Source organism: Taeniopygia guttata, chromosome 8 (genome assembly GCF_048771995.1).
Source record: "Taeniopygia guttata chromosome 8, bTaeGut7.mat, whole genome shotgun sequence".
NCBI lineage: Eukaryota > Metazoa > Chordata > Aves > Passeriformes > Estrildidae > Taeniopygia > Taeniopygia guttata.
The window spans coordinates 19,319,554-19,338,311 of NC_133033.1; the positions used below are offsets into that span (position 1 = coordinate 19,319,554).

The 18,758-nt window shown below is 36.8% G+C and overlaps 1 long non-coding RNA gene across 2 annotated transcripts in view; it reads left to right on the forward strand.

Annotated features, from left to right (window-relative positions):
- The window catches only part of LOC115496226 (uncharacterized), a 170,375-nt gene that overhangs the window by 72,855 nt on the left and 78,762 nt on the right, over window positions 1-18,758 (forward strand). The gene's annotated exons all lie outside the window — the stretch shown is intronic.

Consider the following 18,758-nt stretch of genomic DNA (forward strand, 5'->3'; position numbering starts at 1 on the left):
AAAGCAAAGCCCAAGTATCTGTAAGTGATGGTAAAAATACTGAACTTTCTTCCTGTGAATTTACTCTTTTTGGGAGGCTGATTGTTCAGAGGAATAAATAAAGAGGAAACTAAAATTTAAGAACATTTCTTTCAAAATTGTCTCTTAGACTATTTTACTGAGGCCTTAAGGAGTGACACAGTTGAGTTTGTTTAGTGGAATAAATGGAAATAATCTGAAAATTATTTGACATGCAGAGACCACATTTTAGAGCTAAGAAGTTATTTTAAGGGTCTCTTGGTATTTGCAGAGAAAAAAACCCCACAAATTCCAGTGAGATTGCCATGCTTAAATCTTTCTGAACCAATATACTAGTTAGTAGCAAGAAAATGATGGCTGGGAAAACTGTTGCTGAAGTGAAGACATTTTCCTAATTCTCCTTCAGAAGGAACAAGGTTGGAGCTGCAGTTGTTTTCTAGAATATAGAGAACTTGTCTGAATGGATTAGCCACACACTCTTGTGTGGCTTTTCTTCCCTTGTAACTGTGTAGGAAAATGTATTTGCTATGTAGAAGCATTGAGTGACTACCTCCTCCCCCAGGGAAAAACAAATTACTTTACAGAAAAGTAGATTTTGCTCCTTGGTAGTTGTAATGAACCACCGAGAGCTTGTCAGTAAAAATTATGTATGTGTATATACATATGTATCTATAATATGCATGTCTTTGGTGTTGTGTGTGTATTATATTTATATTTGCTATATGTATGTATATGTTTAGTAAATGCATGTGTATTTATGTGTATGTATAGCTATATATGCACATACGTGAAAAAGAAGTCAGAAAGTGGTCTTTAAGTTCTGTGGAAGAAATAGAAGATAGTGATAATACTTCAAGAAGTATTACTTGGCATGATAATTGTTAGTTGGTAATGAATCTTTTCAGTGTTTGCTCAGTTCTCCAAGTAAAGGTAAGACTGCTGTTAGAACTATTGCATTCTTTAGATCAATTACTTTCCTTCTTTTGTTCTTTATTTTCTGCCCAAAGTTTGTTGCCCCATCCAAAAAGCCTTTTGCTGGTATGTTCGGAATGCATTTGCACTCAGTTCAAAGGGTTTTCTATTTCTCTGGCAATGGTGCCTAAAATGAAGAGATCCAACACACCTTGTGATTGAGCACACTGCCAGCATAACAGATGGATGTGATTGCTGCCAGCCAAGAAGCTTTATGAAATATTGGTGTCAAATGGTTAGAGACAGCATTTTTAAATCAAAAATACATGTTAGGTGCTCTGGGTTTACGTACATGGTGGAGCATAGTCTAATCGGGTTGACCGGGTTCTTTTAAATTTTAAACTAGAATTCTTCAGTGTACACTTTGAGTGTTAGTTGCATAACTTTCAGCTTTATATATCTGTATCTTTAAGAGTTATATTTATTTTGTCCTAAAAAAAAATTTTGTTAGGAATAAGTTCAAAGGACTAATACCTGTGCTGGCTTCTTGGACCACATTGTGTGTGATGTGACATGATATCAGTATCATGTCATATATCCTGATCCTATACACAAATCTAGATCATGTAGAAATCATTGCAGGTGTTATTTTACTTTTCTCTTTTAATATCATGTATTGCTTTATTTTCATGTTGTACTCCTTTATTTTCGCTAGTTTAATTATGCTGAGGTAGGATGACATTTTTGAGATATAACTGATCTACTATTCTTTTCCCTCCTTTTCTATTCCGCATGGAGAGAAGATATTTACAGGTAGAAAACAGGGACAGTTAGGGATTTAGGAGATCCTGCTGGATGCTTGTCTGTATCCCTTAGTTAATGATTACCTTGGAAACGAACTAATTAAATAATGTTAAATCATACTGATTTTTATTAGGGTTTTATGACACAAAATCAAGGAAGCGCTTTAAGATATCTACCCTAAATAAACAGTAGAATTCCTTTTCTGAAAATTATTTGATTATCTTGTTGAATATGAAATGCATACTCGAAATACTTTGGATCCTCTGGTTTGTCATATTGCTCAGCATAATCCCATAATACCAAGTTCCTGCCTTATTTGTTAATATGTGTTTCTGTTAGTTTAATTGTAAGAGAGCTTTCTGTATCAGAAGGTGAGGGGTGTGATGGTGTGTGGGAACTTGTGGTGTGTAATTTACTGTCACACAAAGTTCACATCCAGATAAATAAAAGGGAATATTTTCATGAAGATATAGAAACAATGTGTTCTGAAAAGAAGATTCACAGCTTATAAAATCACTGTAATGTGATAAATTAGCACATTAAATCCAATCCCATAAATCAATGTTAATCTAAACACAGATAGTTCTACTTCATATTTAAAATTAATGTCTGAGGATATTTTTTTAAAACTGAGATAGTTTCATTTCAGAAACTATCAGTATTATCCTCTGAAATCCAAAACACTATTAAAGAGATAGGCAAGCCAGTAGATAGCAGGTTGAAGAGTCATTGAAAACAGACAGTTCCATATTCTTATCATAAATGTGCTGAAATGACAATAGAGAATGTCATGAAGAATTTAATGGAATTTCCTTCATCTTAAGGTTAAGAAGGCTTCAGAGTTTGCATTTATTCTGGTTCTCAAGTATAGTTGGGATGCCTGGAGATGAGAAATCACAAGTGCTTAAGACTACATGAATATAAAGTACAGAAAGAGATAGAATAATTTATAATGCAGTGTTGATGTTTCTGATTTTAAAACACCATCATATCAACCCCATTTTTTTCTCCATCATATTAAAAAGACATGTATTACTCCACAAGAGAGTTTTACTTTAATTCAGGTTTCACATTATGCTTTGTTTATTCTGCAGCTACCTAGATATTTTCATACCAGATATAATAATTAAATTATATACTGGATGAAAGTGTAGAGGCGTAATTTTAAAAAAGAATGAATTTTATAGTCATCCAAAGTGGCAGGTGCTAAGATGACATAGTAGGATGGACCAATGTCCATGTGGTCTTGTATATTTATAAGATTCTTGCCTATTCTGTAAAGTAAGTCCAAATCTAGCATGTTTTTATATGAGACTTGAACCATAAAACCTCCACATAATTTTTAGTCATGTGTTTGTTACCAGAGGCTCAGCCTGTCCCTCTTCTTCAGATATATAGAGAATTAGAGTTTGGTTTGGGAACAGGAGAGATCACCCTCAAACTGGGAAAGTGGTGACAATACATACCAGAGTACTCATCTGTACCCTAAGGCTACTGGGGAGGGCCATTATGAGGAAGAAAATTCATCCTTTGTGTTTCCAGGGCTGACTCCCACTAATAAGAATGGGTATTGCACTGAGAACTGTAATAAGGTATTGAATAGTTCCAAAAGCAAGGCCAGCCTGTGACTGCAAACTTCAGGAGCAGTATGCCTGCTTGATGCCATTGTAAGAATCTTCCAGGAAGTCAAGGAAAGGCTTTCATACTTTATCCTTGGGAAAGGCCTTCAAAGGAGTTTTGCAGTGAAACACCTTTACTGCATTTCAACTCTCTTTTCAGTGCTGGCCAATGTACACACTGTTTTCAGATATACTGTGACAGCATATGCTCCCTCTCTTAGTGAAATAATTTTATTTGATTTCTAGAAAAGCAGCAGAACAGAGCAGGTTGAAATGGTGTTCTTTTTGGAAGTGGCAAAGCAGTATGTCAGTGTTCTGTAGGATGCTGTCTCTAAAATGAAAGTAAAAGAGAGTTTAATTTTCCCCATCTTCCATAATAAAACGCTGTTTGCTTAAGTTAGAAAATAATTTAGATTAGTTTCTGAATTTTCTACACTGCTTTTAGGGGGTGGGTCAAAATGTTCTAACTCTAGTTGAAAGGTTGAAGCTGCATCAGCAGAGATTAAAATGCTGAGATGCATCTTTTAATTCATGGTACTGACATATGAAGTGAAGTAAAGAAGTTCTGGTGCAAGGCAGTTCAGGGTAGTGCATGGGATATGGATGTAATTCAGAGTGAGCCATAGATTCCAAAGGTGCTGCCAGGCTCAGCAAAGGACTGATGCTGACAGAAAGCCCCAACACTTAGGGCAGTGGCTGAGGGAGACACAGTAAAGGGAAGGAGAGATTCAGGCTATTTCTGCAGTTCCAAAAGTGCTGGTAAAGGCTAATTTTTATTACTAGAAAGAGTGTCTGGAGTAGATTTAATGTATAAACATTACATATATATATAAATCATAACACATGAACTACAAATACAAATGAGGTAGAATAAGGTGTGAATTCAGAAAGAGGCTGTTAACACTCAGACCTGAAGCTGACATGTGCAAACAGCCTTTTAATTTGAGATGGGGAAGTATTACTGGACTGTGGACAATTGATTAGAGCTGGGTTTTTGTTAAGATTCAGGTAGCAGAGTCATCGAGTTGGAGAAAAGTTTACCTGAAAATGACTTGATATTGCTGGTGAGAGGTCACTTGGGGACTGGAGACTTGTACAGGGGAAGGATGACATGTCCAGCTTGCCCAGCTTGATTGCTGGTATAGCACTGACTACAGACTGCTGATGAGGCAGGTTATGGGTGACTGGCACTGAGAGGCCACAAGGTGTTTCACTTCCTTTGGCAGTCATTCTTCAAGGTGATGAATAGCTCTCTTATTCTTTGTCAAGTGTATAGCTGTGTATTCTGCTCAGACATACACACCATACATAGCAGCTGTTTTGGCAGTTATAGAAATTAAACACATTCAACTGTGATTCCCTACGTGTAAAATGTGCATGAATCTGCAAAAAGTAAAATAAAGGTAGGCAAGTGGTAATATATTTATGCTTTTTCACCCAGTTATACTCTAATGCTGTGTGTCGAAATCCAAATGAAATAACACACAGAACACCATGGTGGTGATAAGCATTCTAATTCTTAAGTTTCCCATTGAGATTTAAATTAGAATCTGATTTGCAGACATCAAGGCTACATTCTGAAGGCAAGTCAAGTCTTGCTGTAATTGCATTGTCTCTGATTTGTTTCCTAAACCACCTGTTCTCTGGTTATGCTTATTTTAGGAAATAAAGCTTGCGTTGGATGGGAAATGATCTGAAATCTTACAAAATATCCTCTGTATCTGTAAGCATTTAGGACAAAATAAAACTAACTGTTTTGAAAAAACGAGTACAGCAGGACTAGAAATGTAATGTATAGATTGGACAGGGATTTTTCATTGGAAAACCTATCACATATTTAGATGAATTTTTCTGTAATTTACTGACTAATTTTATACATCACTATTTCAATTATTACAATATGCTTTTTTTTTCAGCAAAGGCTGTGTCTTCCCTTCTGGCCATTGCTGCACTTCCAGCTTCCATCAGTGGAAACTCTGCCCAAATCTACTCTGCTTTAGCATTTACCAAAGGCTTGGCAGTGGGGGTGGTTCAGTAGGAGAGATCACTGCTTGGTTCTCTAGTATAATCACATTCCTTTTGTGTCCCTTTCTCTCAGTCTTTCTCATTTCCATTGAGACTTATTCCAAAAATAGACAGTCACTGGGATGTGGGGTGTTGTAAAAATTCTCTTTTAGATGTAGTGAGAGGCACATCAGCTCCTTGAGCAGACAAAGGTGAGCTCATGCCTTGCAGGGAGGTACCAGACCACCAGTAGCCTTCTGTCTGAGAGCTGGTTGGAGACACTGCTCAGACTGGGAAACTTCACGGTGCTTCATGGCTTCTGAGGCCCTGAACTCTCTGTGGCAATCCAAGAGCTAGTGCAATCCAGAACACACAATCCCTGCCTGTACATGGTCTCCATCTCCTCTCCTCTTAAACCTGCATTCTGATTTCCAGAGTAGATAAGTCTGTACATCAAGGTCAGACTGAAGTAACGTCCTTCACACTGACCCTGCATCTACGGGTCACTTTCTAAATGTTCCCGTCTTTGTTAGTAAGGGTTAAATATCACTTTTCACCCTCTTGGGATTGATAGAAAACCTGAACTTTGTCCCAAGGAAACCAAATTTTCCTGTCTTGATGTGGTAACTGTGATAATTTAGTAACTACCTGTGATATGAGAAGTCCACATCAATTTTTCAGTTTTAACCAAAGATGTTCATCTTCCTGGCACATGGTTCTTGAGGCTGCCTTAACCATAATGATGGGATAGAGAAAAAAGAGCAAGAGAGAGGGTGAGGAATTGTTTAAATATGTTGAAATTTTCCCCCAGATAATGGTACAGTGAAAAATTAGAGAAACCGAACCCTGGAAATTAACATTTTAGAAATGTTTCTAAGCATGTCTAATCCTTCCAGATCCCTTGGAACAGCATTATGAAAATGAATTCAAACTAGGAACAGCTTATGAAAATTAATTCAAGCTAGGCATATACGTGAAAAGCTGCTGAGCAATGCTACTGAAACTGAGTTACATGCAGGTATTCAGGTCTTTGGAGACCTGTACAGTGAGAGCTGATGTTTCTTTCTGGTATGAGTAACTTCAGTGTTAAATGAAACTCCAGGGGAGGTTTGAGGATAATTTGGGAATTGGGCTCCGAGTTTTCATGCAAGTATTTTTGTGGTTGTTTTTATTGACCCTTGCCCTGTTTTTTTATGTATCCTCTTCTAATGCAGTGTGTCCTGTGACTCAAATTTGGAAGACTACTCAAAATGAAATAATAATTAAAGAAAATATTATAGCAATATCAGTAAGGTCAGTGGGATCCACAGTATTCTGGGTAGTATTGTAGAGTAATTTTCACTATAGTGTTATTCATAATACTGTGAAATCTGTGACAGTTCTGTTTTAGCTTCAGCTAAAAGGGTGGTAAACCTCAGCCTATGACCCTCTACCTCAGCTATGGTAAAGATATCTGAATCCAAATAATTCCTGCAGCTGCAGTTATGTATTGAGCATTTTTGTGTTGTTACTTCTGACTTACTGCATCTTTATTTGAAAGAGAAATAGAGACTTTTAAAATCATACTGTTAAGCTATTTAAAAACAATGCAGAGTTGTCCTACCACATTGAATTTGAACATTAAAACAAAGTATGCTGATTAGTACTGAATAACTGGTAAGAATCAATAGCACACATCTCCCCACTCATTTTTAATGCTTGATACTAAGCCTTAAATTGTAGCTTTTCTCTTGAAGCTCTCCTGGAGAATATTTGCTGAAGAAATTAAATTCTCGCCTTCTCCTACGGGGCTCCCTCTTTTATCAATATGGGGAAGAGTTTGGGGACTAACTTATACCTACATCCTTCACTTGTGAAATATTATATCACAACTGGACTGGTCAGAACTGATGCCCAGGTTAAGTTAGACCAATTAAACAGCAAAATGAATCTGTCAGGTTATATTTTCTTTTAATTTTTGTCATTTCATTGTGTGGGATTAGCACTGATGATTCTCTTTTATAGAGTTTCTTTATGGTAAAATGAGATCTTCCTCATTTTGAAAAGAGATGCCTGTACGTTCCAGTCTAATGAAAAACAACAGTTGTCCAAAGCAGGAAATATTCCTATTGAAGACCAAACTATTTTACTACTTTTTAAGAGTGCTTCTCTGAAACACTGAATGCAGCAGGGTGTATATACTGGAAACCTTTGAATTTTCAATGTGGTTCATGATATATTGTATATGTCATAGGTTGGTAATATGGCAATATTTCTCAGCCTGCTGTTTAGATGCTTCCATTGAGTGATGTGAATTGGTGTCTAATTCCAGCTCTTGATAACATTGTTCAGTCATTATTTAGTGCTGTGAGATGTGGAGAACAAGCTGATTTATGTGAAGGAGAGGCCTGTGGGATTAAGTATGTTTTAAGCAGAGCTTAAGTCTTATGCTGGACTGCAGCATATGAGTGGATGTCATATTGAATGAATGTAATAATTACAAAAAAAGAAATCTTTTTCATGCTAGAATGTCTTTAATCAAATCTCACTAGCTTGGAATTTATTAAGACTCTGGAGGCTAGGGAGCTTTTTCACAAGATTAAGAGCTGGTGTACGGACAAATATTTTATAACATATCTATTGAAAGAAACTCTTAGTTTGGAGAGCTGCAATAATTACAGCAGGCATTTGGTTTTATACAGTTCAGGAAAGTTGGTCTTTGGAATTGTGTTGGTAAATTCCAATTTTTCTAACAATTCCATCTTTAGTTTGTAAGTTTAATGCTGTTGTTAGAAAATAAATTCTGTTATTCCTATTGGAAGTGTGGCACCATGTGTGACACTTTCAAGTGAAGTCATACCCATGTGATCATGTGGGGCAGAACAGGAGGGACTCAGGGAATGGCAGAAGCTCTGAGAGAGGGAAGAGGAGTAGCAAGCTTTCTATGAGCCTCCTTGCAGCAGCCAGGTGAACAGAACACAGCTGCAGTGTGCTGCATGCATCACCTTCCTTCTTATCACTTCCTTTGGGCTTTCTTATCTTCCAGAGCACCTGTGCTTTAAACACAGACTCCTGCCAGTCTGTTTGCCTCTTGGTGTACTGATTCAGGGCACCTCCCAGCAGTTGTTTGCTAGTCATTCAGATGAATCCCCATGGCAGTGACTGGGAGCCTGGAAGGTGAAGCTGACATTAGCTTAAGTTCCTTCCATTTTTACATAGCAAACTACAGCAAATAAAGGAAGTCTTTAAAACACCCCTACAGCCATTTTCACCTCTGTGACCATATGAGATGCACGGCATCTGTACCCCGAGCCAGTGACCAGACTGCACATCTGGGGATGCACTCAGTGCTCCTCACTGAGAGACTTCAGTGTGGCCTCGAGGGAATGAAGTGAGAAAGGCACAGCTTCAGTTCTCACTAGTTTAATGAGGTTAGTGATAGACTTTGAACGAGATCACTTGATTGATTTCTTGGCAAGCAGCCATTGCAGAATTCCTCATTAGGATGTCTCTTTCAGTCTCTCCTAAATTATGGTGCTCAAACAGCCCAAACCTGACCAGCACTGAGAAGAAATCAACTTACAAATGTTTTTGTTTAGGGCAGAGTAAAGTGAGCAATTTAAAATATACACTTGATTTTTATCTAGGTAAAACTAGTTCTTATTCCTACATTGTTTAGGTCTGTGATTTTTGTTGCTGGATGTTCAGTACAGCAAATGTAAAGATTTTTAAAACTAATTTTTATTATCTTTTAGAAAGGTGATGAGGGGATGAAATTTCATAAAGTTACTAAATATGGGATAAAGTATGACCCAAAGAAAGATCTTAAACTAGGTTTTTCTCTCCATTTTACATTAAAATAAATACATATTAGAAGAAATAATTTACACCGGGGTAATTTTAGTTATTTGACTTCCCCTGAATACTTCATGATCTACCATAGCACTGCAGCCTAAGAGTTGAAAATGCTGTCCATGGTGCAGGAAGTCATCCACTAGCCTATTAGAAATATAAACTGTGAAAAACTTGTTCCTGTGAAAATTGGAACATCTCAGCTAGTTGGAAGTTTGCAACATGTGCAGATATTACTCTAGATCTCTCTGCTTGCCTGTTGGCAATTTGTTGAAGCTGATTGTCTAGTTTGTTCAAGTGGGTTGTCTCTCATCTAGTGATGATGCAAAACTGCTAGCACCAGATTTATAATATGAATGCTCACAAAAATATTGTAAACACATATTTTCCCCTGCATTTACCTACCACTTCGGGGGAAGAAATGGAATCCTGAGGTAAAGTAATTCTAAAAACTTAGGCAAATAATTTCTAATGTTAACTTAAACTTTATTGGACTGCTGTTCCTGTCCACAGGCTGAATGGCTACCAAAGTGTATCAAGGTCATGCAAGCAGAATTCAATCATCAGTGCATCTCTGTCTTATACTCTTACCTAAGGGTACATTCCTACCTCATTTACCCATTGTTAAAAACAAAATGCCAGGCTGAATATGTCTGTGGTTTTTACTAGTGCTACCTTCTAACAGTGAATGGCAAACACCTGTTGGCTACATTATACCTACAGTCCCACACACCTCATGAATATTCATTAAAGAGCATGATTATTCATGGTAAGTAAACAGAAAATAGGTAAACTTAATATAAAAATCAAAACACACAGGTGAAGTTTTAGTGCTGTTGCCTACACAACTACCATGGAAACTTTGTTACTGTTTTAAAAAAATATTCATCACTGTTTCCTTTCATTTGGCTGGGATACCATTTGGGGCTGAGGGAGAAGAGTTGAAGGTTATGTATAGTGAACTTTTAGAATACTTTTCCACTAGAAACAATTCCCAGTGTAGTAAAGACATTTAAGTGGAGTATGGGTTTTTCATTCGGTTTTTTTTTTTTTTTTTAATTCTCCTGGTGGTTCTCTTGTAGAAGATACCATTTAACTGATCTGTTTGATTTCATATGAAGAGTAGCAAAAATATCAAAACAAGAATGTCACCACGTGTATTTCTAGAAAGGACAGAGTAGAAAAATGAAGAGGTATTGTGTATTTAAAGAATTAGATTACATGCTGGTTTTCTGGTGTATCTTTCTAAACTGGTTGCATTCCTAGCTTTGGATTCCCCCAAAGGACAAGTTCCCGTGGGATTTCTCTTTTGCTCTGTAACCCCTCACAAGACAGTAGATGTGTGGGTCAGAGATAATTGTTTTCCAGTTTACGATTTATGGCTTACATTAACTGGCTCTTCAAATGCCCCTGTTTAAATACTCAGTACAACAAGAGTCCTTATTAGGTAAACATCATTTACAAAAAGGTGCAACAATTTTGTTGTATTTTTGTATTTGAGCTTTTTGTTATTCTCTTTGAGTCCCCTGCTGTTATTCTATGCCTGCCTGATAAAATATGGCAGTTACTATTAGTATTTCAGCAGGTACTGTGGCTGCTACCTCAACAGCTAAAAATGTACCGATCTCTGAAGAGTTTAAAAGCTGTGCTGAAATGCAGTTAATGCTGCAGAGCTCTGTTGTATTTTTATCATCACAGATTAAAGTCAAGGGGAAAAAGAACTATTAGGAAAAAGAACTTCAGATATTTCAGAGGAGGAGGGCCCAGCTCTCCTGTGGCATTGACCCCATTTTGATTACAGCTAGCCAGCAGACACCAGGAAAGCTGAGACAGTCCATCAGATCTGTTCTGTGGAATTGAGGTTGACTGTACTTTATAGCATTTCATTTCCCTCACTGCTAAAAAGGAGAAAATTCTCTGAAATGTACTTATGGTTTTAGCCTTAGCTGTTAAATTTGTTAAGGGCTAGAAAATTGGTTGAATGGGACTCTATATTAATTGTTTAGATTTTGGGAATTTCAGTAACTCAGTTTAGCTCATTCTTTCTTCCCACTTGTAAGCTTTAAGAATATAAGCCAGACTTTTATTCTGATTTATGATCAAAAAGGGTGTTAATTCATGGCTTATGCCACTCATCTCTACCCTAGTACACTTCAGCAGAGAAATGGCAAGTGGTTGCTTGAAAATAAAAAGATTATCGGACAAGATTTGGGGTAGGGACGGGGGGTGGATGCAGTGGGGTGTTGGTGGTTGTTGTTTTTTGTCCCTTAATCAACTCTTAAGAAACATACAGGATCAAAGGCCAGCTTTTTCTAACTAATCCTTCCCATGATCCATTTGAAATTGAACTGTTTGAAGTGTTCCTGTATTTTATAAAAAAATCAGTGTGGGCATGTTTTGAAGCCTACTCTTTTTTATTTTTTTTCTTATCTGTATTAATCTTTGTACATTCATCAACTTCTAATATGTGATATGCTAATATGTAGCTAATTCTAAATGGATCTTCATCTCTCTTCCTAGTAGTATAAACAAGACAATTCAATTTTGGTTTTGTCAGTCTCTTACATAACCTCAACCATTTGTTCTACTGTTCTGAAGTACTTATTTTTCTCTGTGACATTCAAGAAGAAAAGATAGGTCTTTCCATGCTTCACTGCACAGCTCTTAGGTTTATCTTCATATTTTTGATGGACAGTTGCTATATTTTATTGATCCATACTTCACAGTTGCCATTAAGCATATCTGGACCCAGAATACTTTGTCCTCTAAAATAGAAAGTTTAGTTTTAAAAGTTATTTTTCCAGTCCGCTTACAGAAGTGGAGTTTCTTAAATTGTAAGTATATTCTTATTTTATTTTTAGTGCAAATTATACCAGTGGATGCTACACTATTGTTTTTCTTCAGTAGAGAAACAGGCTGTCACAAGAGAGTAGTTAAATAGTATTTTTCTAGCTGGCTATGATTGCAAGAAAAACAGATATTCAGCAAATCTTGCAGTAGTGTTAACTTAAATTTTGGTTATGATCAAATCATCTAAATACTGGCATTATTGCAAATTTTCACACTCAGAAGAACTAATCATGCTACCCTCTGTAACTGAGCACATACTGGGCACTGACTGTGAATGACTGTGCCAAAGTGTAATTATAAAACCCACTGAGCTGCAGAACTGCAGGAATTTCTCTTTCAAGTGGGAAAGGGATTCCATTTCTTCAGTAATTTTCCTGCAAGCCACAGCACTTAAAGGGTTTTCTTAATTTGCTACTACATCACAATTGCTTTGTTTTAGAAGAGCTTAGGAACAACCTTTTAAACAACTTGAGTGCAAAATCCATCTCTTTTACTTTTCTGTATATTCACCTCTGCAGATTGCTGGGTTTTTTTGGTTGTTCAAAGTATTTGCAAGACATCATATAAGCATTAATTGCTTCCTTTTCAAAATCTGAGCCTTAATGACTGTAATTTATTTGAAGTTACAATCCTAAGGCATTGCCATGGTTTAAGCTGAAGGCTGTGACAATGTAGGTTGTTCCCTCTTCAGAAATCTCTTTCCTTTGCACTGATCTTCTGGAAGGAGATAAAGTAAAGCAATATATCTTATTTCATGTCAATCACCACCACTCCATTCTTGAAATAAATTGATCTTGTTAACCTTAGGTTCATTTCTTTCTCTTCCTGGCTTGTCTTAATGTTCATTCTCAGGTGTAGATAAAAAAATAAATTAAACAAACGGAAATGAAGATGGAGGGAGATCCTATAAGTGTGCGATGATTCCTGATGCAGTTTTCATCATGCTAATAGTAATTATTCATATCAAATCATGTGATACATACTTAGCTTCATCCTCACTATTAATAAAGGGCTCTGTTTTGCTGGTCATTCTGAACAATTAACAATAATTATTTTTGAAATTGAAATCAAGAAAAATCAATATTCTAATGTTCGCTGCAGATAATTAATTTATGGGAAACAAAGTCAGTAGGTACAAGTTTTATGGTTATTTGTAAGTGGCGTTAAAGGCAAAATTAATATTCATCTCTATTAAACTCTCAAATGAACAAATTGCTACAGAACTGCTATTCCACTAAAATGGAAATAAGTATATATCTATTTTTTGTAAGTAGTTATAGTTAGTAGTAATTTTAATACTGAAAGGTACTGAAATTTAATAGGGAAATTCACTCTAACATTATTAAAACAGCACTGTTAGCTCATCTTGTGTAATAAACATTCCCTCAGACAGTTCCCAATAGCATGGGTATTTCTATTCTGTATCATGGCAGTGGTTTAAAGGAGCACATCAGGATTGATGCTTAACCTCCCTCTGAAATGACAAAGCCAAACAATTAATACAAACAATTAGTCAAAAGTCTAACAAGCTGTCTCTGTGGCTGGTACAGATGCTAAAGAGAATCCCACCAACAATTTTGTTTATAGATGCATAGAAATGGTGACAAGGGTTTTGTCTGAGATTTATCTGGATGCCTTTACTATCAATTATAGAAATAAATACACAGTAAAAATCTTCTCATTATGAAATAATTGGCCCTATATATGTGCTTTTTACAAAACATATCTGCCCTGACAAGTGGTGTAAGCACATGTGCTTTGGTGAATGCTGTGGAAGAGTACAGACTATTGTTTTAGATATGGGAAGGTCTGTAAAGAGTTGTGTCATCACCCTTAACTGTCCAAGAGTATTCCAAGAGGAGAGAAGTGTTTATTCCTCACCACTAGTGTTTAGGAGTTATTCATATGTCTTGAGGAATGGCAGCTACAAGTAGAAACATCAGGGGACAGTAATAGAAGGGTCTGCCTTTCTAAGCTGCTGGATACTGATGGCACTGAAGTTACTGGGGAAATATTCTGCAATTTACTTTGGGAGTAGAACTTATCTGGTTTGAAAAGTTTGGACTAAAGCATCAAATAGTGGGTGTTTTTGCGGGCAATGCCTGTGACAGAGCAGTTAAGAGAGCTCCACCTCCTGTGCACTCTGTTTGATGGGGAGCACCCAGAGTGGGAGATGCTGCGGGGGTCACAGAGGCTGCAGCTGCATGGACACTGAAAGGTTACTTCATTCCAGATAGGTCTGGTCTAAAGCCTCAGACTATGCCTAGCCCTGTATATGTGCAATATAAAAAAACAAATTGTAAGTGCCCTTCATCAGAACCTTTTGATTTGCCTGCCTGTCTTTTAATTTTCTCTGTATCTCCTGTATTTCCCCTGCCCCTGCCAAGCTTTATTGCTTACATTGTTCAATCAGTATATCAACTATTAAAGGAACAGCCTGAGATAAATGAAATCATCCATGCTATTTGTGTTAACTTGGCATCAATAGCCAGGTAAAGAATACTATTCTGAGAACTTTGTTGCCATCAGTTGATGAAGCTGCTGTGGGCAGCAGGGCCTTGATGGGTTAAATTGCTTTATGTGAGGTGGAGACTTTTTGATTTAGGAGCCAGAAAAAATCACCCCAATTTCAACTTCAGCTAAAACAAGAAAAAGCTCTGTTTTGGAGAAACAGAGAAGGACAAGAACAGAAACAAATGAGCTGAATAGTTGGTGCCTGTATATTGCAAGTATTTTAAGCAGCAAGTGAATATTATGGAAATTGTACTAACTCTCACATCGTCTGATGAGATGATTTAGGTCTATTCAGACCACAGTGAAGAAATTGAAAAATTAAGATGACAAATTAAAGTGGGTTGGTTGTTCTTTAAGGAAAGAAGTATGCTTAGATCAAAGTGAAAACTGAAAAGGGGAGCTAAAAGGTTAGCCATACATTAATAATTCAACATTCCTTGTGATTACTTTCATCATAGTAATTTTAAAAAGTGCTTTAGTTTGTGTCTTCATATTCATCACTGAATCTGTGTGGAGTCTTTAAATTGCGATACAGGTTAGCAAATAGGCAAAATATGCATTTTGGTCAGTTTGGCCCTTCTGCTGCCTGCAGGAGGCAATTTATGAAAAATTCCAGGGCTTCAGAAAGGGCTCCAGGACTTCAAGGAGACACTGCTAGTCAGAGAAAGTGAAGCTGAGCTAAGTAGCTAAGTAAGATGCTGGTATTCTGCCTAACAGTGATCCCTGGACAGGAGAATGAGGTGAAGGGGGCAGCAGAAAAACTTAAGAAACAGAGACCAGCCTCAAGACTAACTAGAATGAATCTTTTTTCTCATTTATTTGTGGTATCATACTGGTGGTATGATGCATACAACAAAATAAATTAACAGTGTTTGTATAATAACAAAGGTTTGACCAACTGAAAAAGAATATTCAGAAAAAATCTATGAAAATAATCGGAATATGTATCTGTTCTTGCATTCCCAAATGTCAATTTTGGTTCAATAAACAGTTGTCCATGTTAGACAGCTGGTAATAGCAGTCCATGCAGTTGAAAAGATTTAGTGGCTCTGTTTTCACATTATTAAACTTACTGTGACCACATAGGTAAGACTGAAGTTGGGGCGTTATGTGAATTTGTTGTTTTCATTTGGTTTGGTGTGTTTGTTGGGGTTTTTTGCTGAAGTTAGTAAGGGTTTTTTGACAGTTGTTACATTGGAAATCACATAACATTTCCACTCCAAAACTGAAATGGGAATAGCAAGATCCAGGCAGACAAGATACACAAATATCTAGCCAGGGGAAAAATTTTCACATCCAGCTTTGGGAGAATTCAACACAAATCTTTGGTTTTTTACAAACATTGTTTTAATTTTGGCCAGGATTATTTGTGTACTTGCAATTTATGTTCCAGTAAGAATGGTTTTCATCAGTTTAGGATGCCGTTAAGTGTTTCCTTGGGGTTTATTTGAATGATGATGTTTTAAGATTTTTTTTTTTAGGCAAGGAAATTGTAATTATTAGACCACTATGTTTTCAGCAGATATCTTGTGCTTCAACAAATACGCTCACTGCAAACATGGAACGCTGCAGGCTTGGAAGTAAAATGCTGAGAGAGAATAAAAATGCAAAAGGCAGAAATACTTAAACTTGAAGTGTTATTAAATGAGATGGCAGTCATATTTGTGGAGTGCTAGCAGAGAGATCTTGACAATGATTTATGAACTTTCACATAATTATCATTGCTGGGGATTCCTTTTCGCCTCTATTCAGTGCAGCTCTTTTATTTCTTTTACCCCACCTTGGATTCCTCCTCTGAACATGGTTTAGTGAGTCATTGTATATTGTGTTTCAATAAGAAAAATGGCATGCTAAAGAAAGAAAAATAATTCAAAGACATTCAGAGGACTTGAAAACCTAATTTTTTTAATCAAAATTGTTTCCACTTTTGCAATAAGAAGGAACAAGAGTAACTTGGAAAGAAATGCTCTGCTTATGTTTGTGTTTGAAGACCATAATAATAAATATTTATTTTGGACCATACAGTTGATGATCAACAAGATGACTAACTTCTTAATTGTCTGGCTTTAGAATAAGGTATTGCAGATCCCAAGGCTTTTATTAGTTTCTTTTCTTGCTTTTCACTAGGTTAGATATTTTTGTAGGTTTTATGTAGATATTTTGCTTTGAATTATAAGATAATTGAATGTTAAGAGAAGGTCAAAGAAAAGTCCATAAGATGCTCTGTTTGCCAGTAGAAATATAGCCTTCCTGTTTTCCCCTTCTTATTAGCTGGCACAACACAAGGTGTCACTTGCCCTTCCTGGTTATTTAACATTCTTTTATACCACTCTCCCAGCCTTCCCAACAGGGATAACTAACATGGAACCACTTCACTCTTATCATCTTGGCAGTGTACAGCATTTCAGTGAGCAGGCTCCTGCTCAGCACCTCTGCCTTTGAAACAGCAGGAGTGCAGCACATGCACTTCCTGCAGCTCCAGAGATCACTGCTGTGCAGTGATCTGGGCAGGCATCCACGGCGCTGCCTCACCCATCACGGCTGTGCCACAGCACCGAGACAGGCAGGTTTTCTTAGCTCTCCCTCGCTTTTATGCTATGATCAGTTTCTAGTGGCTTTTAACCTTTTTCTTAGCTCCTGTAAATTTATTTTGTCCTAAATATACTACAGTAGGTAATACATAATCTATTTGAGTCAATGTACTAAATCTTAGAAAGAAGTCTTTCAAGGACTCTATAAACAATTCAGAAGATTTTAAAAAAATGTATAATTTACCTTTCCATTTAATACCAAGCCCATTTCAAATAATTAATACTTTCCAGTTACTCTGTGTTTGAGAGCTCTAGCACTGTAGAGCTCTGTATTTCTTTTTCAGCTTTGGCTGAAATTTTGCCAAAGGGTTGCAATCTTTTGCAGTGAATACTGTGCAAAGTCATTACAGAAGCGTTCCAATGTGCTTGAATATGCAACATATGCAAAGTCCTGGTGGGATTTGTAAATTATTGCCATAGAACAACTGTAAGATGCGGGACAAATGGTGGAAAATGATCAGGGTAGTTGAAAGCAATAGGTGCTGTGGATATCTTAATACTATTTTCTGCCACACCCCCTCTGTTTATAAATCTCCAAATGCCTTGCAGATCCCGTGAGGGAGTGTGTGTTCAGTGTGTGTCCAAGTATCTACCTTGCTACTACTGTCCATTGCTGTTGGCATCCCTGTGAGGCAGATAAAATGTGTTTAATTAAGGCAGTGATCCTCAGCCATTGCAGCCCAGGTATGCCAGGTGGTATGTGCCAGATGGCATAGCCCTGATGAGGAGAGTCTTCCAAATCCCCAGCTCTGAAAAATGAGGGAAACATCAGTGACAGTGTTAGAATGATACAGTGCCCCTGAGCACGTACCCCCAGTATTGTTTGTTTAAGTATGCTTTTGAATCTTATTAGAGGATTAGTAAAAGCCAATTTGTTTTCCTCATATTTCTTACAGAAGTTGTAAATAAGAAGCCATATAGCTTCCAGCATACAACTAGCCTTACTGCCTTCATAACATGAAAAATACAGAGGTTCAATTACCTCAATAATTTAGGACGTCTGATTGTTTAACCACCAATGAAACATTTCCAACACTTATGTAGCTTTGCTAGGCTATGTGGAGTGTTAGCACAGATGAAGACAAGATAGCAAGGTTCACAAAGAGGACTAATAGATCATTAGACTCTTTACAAAGTAATGATTGCTTTAAGTGGTAAGTCTAAAAGCTTAATTGTCCTTGGATGTTCTGATCAATATTGACAAAACCAGCTGTTTCTTCAGGTTGATTAATGCCACAGCCGAGATTGTTAGTGCAAAATTGAAACAAATATTATTCCATATAAAAGAAGCTAAAGATGGAAAAATAGAGACTTCCTGAAAAGAAAATATTTTTTTCCTTAAGGGAAAAATACAGTTACTCCTCATTGCAATCAAATTCTTATCAGCTTTAAAAATTGGTAAGCAACAGTAAAAATGCTAGAGTAGATAGATATTTTACAAAAATTTTGAAGGGAAGAGGGGAAGTGAATTGAAGAGATGTGGATGTTTGTATCCAAACAAACTTTACTACTGTGTCTGGGGGATTTGATGCCATGTCTTTTTATTTTATGTCATTGAGTAGCTTTGCTGCAGAAGTGAGGTCTTCATCTAAGCAGTCTCTTTGGTACTTGCTGA